The following is a 3,756-nucleotide window of genomic DNA, read 5'->3' as shown; positions in this document are numbered from 1 at the left end:
CCCCCCCCCCCCATATTTTTAGGTTTGTTTTCAGTCCTGCATGCTAATTTGGTGGTTGTCATTTCATTTTTCAGTTGATGTCTGGTCTGTTGGATGCATCATGGCGGAAATGGTCCGGGGTAGTGTGTTGTTTCCAGGCACTGATCGTATCCTTAAGTTGAGCTTCCATCCAAACCCCCAAAATGCCATCTTGTCTCTCATCCTCTTGTCTGACATCTTGTTCATATCTTTTCCACTCAGTGGGGAAAACCTGCCAAGCCACTGTCTGTTTTAAAGAGTGATATTTAATGAGTCATCCTATTCAGCGTCGACATTCCTTTCTCTCAGTGACTGGGTTGAAGGGGAACAGACCTTTTTCACGGCAGCGCGGGTAAGGCACAGGTGTAATCAATAACACTAATGAACAAGCACCATGCCTGGGTTAATTTAATACACCTGTGGTTTCCCTGCTCTATCATGTAAACAAATGAAAATGGCCTATTCTGCATTTTTTATCCTCTTTTTTTATTTTTTTATTTGTACATTAATGAACACAATGTGAGTACATCTTTAACATTATGTGGGCGCTTTACACTGCAGTTACAGTTGGTTGTTAAGTTGCATGTTCTGCTAAAACTGAGGCGACTTATTTTTTTTGTTTCTACTTGGTTCTGACTGTGTTAATGGACCTTTTTCACAGCAGACCTGTTGACAGGTCTTAGTAGGAAAAGCACAGGTGTATTCAAAGCCATTAATGGTGGCTGCATTCCACTTAGGAGAGGCCCTGGTATTCAACTGTGCTTTTCCTACTATGACAAGTTAAACTGTCCGGTGTGAAAAAGGCCCATTAGCGTAGAGTATGCTGCATGGATGCTATATTTATGTTTCTAAACATTATCACTCCGCTGTAGCTCCTTTGTAGCATTGCTGTGTGTATTAATATTTAGCAAATCATTTTGTGCGCTATCACTGATTTATAACTGCATCAATAAGCTAAAAGTCACTTAACAATGTAGTATGCCGGTTTACTTAGGTTAGCTAAGATTAATATAGCATTAGCTTGATAATTGAAGCCTTCTGTTGGCTGTTGCATATTGGGTATAGACTATGTTAAAAGAGACATGCCACTGACAGAGATGGCAACTAAACAGAAATAAAAGTTATTCTTAGAGAAGCATTTAACTTACTAACATAATACTGTCCCATTTCAGGTTTTTAGAAAGCTTAATAAGAATAACTCTGGGAAAATACTGTCTGAACCAAACTAATGAAACTAAGGCTAGCTTGAAATAGTAGCAGGTCTCTAAATGAACCCTGTTAGCCGTTTCCTAATCATTTACTAATCCTGTTTTCTGCCGCATGTGTGACATTGAGTTTGACACACTAGAAAGAAGTCCAGAAAAGCATACTTATCTACTGGCATAGGAAAGCAGTCTATCACCTATTTTTAGCTGGTAAAAAAAAATGCATATACACGCTAATTTTGGTGGAAAAGGGTTAGTAAAGATATACATTAGCCATGTTTCCATTCAATTGTCAAGCGAACCTTTGAAATGTTGCATAGAATAATCGTGATTAGGCGCGTTTCCATCCACTGGCAGCTATAATTTATACAGTCCCACTTTTGGTATGAACATTATACTTGCCTCTCTCCATTTACCTTCTGACAGGACCCAATTGGGGTGGGTGTGTGTGTCTGCGTGTGGGTGCATGTGTGTAAGAAAAAAGAGTTGCATACATGTTTCCAGGTGGGCATCACTTGTCTCACCTAACATTGTTCATGGTGTGTGTACCCCACTCCATCCATCCAGACTCATTTCCACAGGTTTGAATGGAATTTAAATCTTCATAAGAAAAACTGCCAGTACTAAATCTTCCACCAAACCTTCTGAATATATACAGTTGCAGTTATGAAACTATTTCAGGAGCACATCCAAGCTAGAACAACTTAGTACAGACAGTAGAAACTCCAGAAACTCCTTTTATTATTCATCAGTTGTGCAGAATCAGATGCGTGGAAAAAATACCACAAACTTGGGGATAAAAAAGGAAAATCTCTAACTCTGCTCTTGCTTAAAGCATCACCATTTATTACAGAAAACTAACGTCTGGGTCCCTCTGGACCAGGGGTGACCACACTTTTTCAGCTTGCGAGCTACTTTTAAAATGACCAAGTCAAAATGATCTACCTACTATCAAAATGCAAAAACATATATTTATTTCTACATATATTTATTCATAAATATATTGAAAATGATATGTACAATACAAGTTGGTGTATCTTGCATAACTGCATTAACCCATATGCACAATACAACTGTACATTTTTTTGTCAACACCTCTCTCTGACGACTTGCCCTGAATGGAATCGGCCAGCGATGCATAGTCCGGACACAAACACAGCCTCAAACACATTTCCAAATGATCATCAGTCATGGTGGAACGGTATTTGGACTTAATAATCTTCATGAAAAGGCTGACTCACATAAACAAGTGGAGCCGAACAATGCAGTCAAGGAGGTAGCACATTTCCTCATGTTGGGGTACTTTTCCTCTGTCAGCAAGTTCCAAAACTGTCCGTTAGCCCTAGACTTGAGCTCAGTGTCAGCTTGCAGTGTCAGGATCTCATCCTCCACTCCAGACGAGTTCAGGTGAAACAGTGTTGCAATTTTTGATGCAAGTAAATCCACCTCAGCATCTTCTTGAAAAGGGTAGCACATGAATGTTGCAACTGGCTCCAATAATGCAAAGTCTTAAGACAGACAGACAGTTTTCGGTCTGCTCGGTGTGGCGTCCACTGTCAAGTTGCGCACACGCCTTCCCTTGTGTCTCCATTTCTGATATGAGGTTCTGAAAGTTTGTCAAATCATGGCGCTGCAGCTTTGTGCACAGATGTTGCATTTTTCGTTTAAACGCATTAACTGAGCTGATCATATTGACCACTGTTTTGTCTTTTCCTTGCAGTTCATCATTAAGGTCATCGGTTAAAAATGCTAAGTCTAGTAGCCACTGAGCGTCATTTAGCTGGTTGTATTCTGCATGTTTAGACAAAAGGAAAAACTCTTTAATCTCTGGACAGAGCTCTCGAACTCTTTGCAAGAATTTCCCTCGACTAAGCCATCTTACGTTAGTGTGTAGCAACAATCCAGTGTGGTCACACTCCGCCTTCTCCAGGTGCACACGGAACAGCCGTCTCTGAAGTGATCTGGCGCAAAGAACAGGCGATCTTCGTTGCCACATCCATTATCTCTTTCATGTTAGGCATTTTTGTGCATAACGCTTGTTGGTGTATTATGCAGTGGTAATTGAGGAAGTCGGGGAAGGCATCATCCTCCCTGCATTTGGCAATAAATCCATTCGAGTTGCTGACCATCGCGGGCGCACCGTCCGTGGTAAAGGACACCAATTTGCACACTGGAAGCTGAGTTTTCTCGATTAAAGTTTTTGAAAGATTGAAAAATGTCCTCTCCCCTCCTGTGTTCTTTCATGGGCAGTACAGTTAACAGCTCTTCTTTTGCAGTCATATCGGTAAACACCGTACTACCATATCCCTCCTAAGTTTCTCGGTCACATCCTTGGCCATTGCTTCACAGTGCCTTGTAACTGTACTTCTTGACAGCTGGAGAGATGTGATTGAAGATACTATGTCAGGTGTGTTTTTAAAGTCTTGAAATAATCAGCCGCTTCAAGGAATGCCTCTTTAATCATCTCTCCGTCTTGGAAGGATTTCTTGTGTTTAACGATTAGGTGACTCACCCGGAACGATGCTTCGGTGGC

At 40.9% G+C, this 3,756-nt stretch overlaps 1 pseudogene; it reads left to right on the top strand.

Annotated features, from left to right (window-relative positions):
• Positions 1-74: 74 nt before the first annotated feature.
• The window catches only part of LOC116685688 (mitogen-activated protein kinase 8-like), a 20,194-nt pseudogene continuing 16,512 nt past the window's right edge, over positions 75-3,756 (top strand).

This window comes from Etheostoma spectabile, unplaced genomic scaffold, assembly GCF_008692095.1.
Source record: "Etheostoma spectabile isolate EspeVRDwgs_2016 unplaced genomic scaffold, UIUC_Espe_1.0 scaffold119, whole genome shotgun sequence".
Lineage (NCBI taxonomy): Eukaryota > Metazoa > Chordata > Actinopteri > Perciformes > Percidae > Etheostoma > Etheostoma spectabile.
The sequence above is the reverse complement of the archived record's forward strand: the minus strand, read 5'-3'. Positions and strand labels throughout refer to the sequence as shown.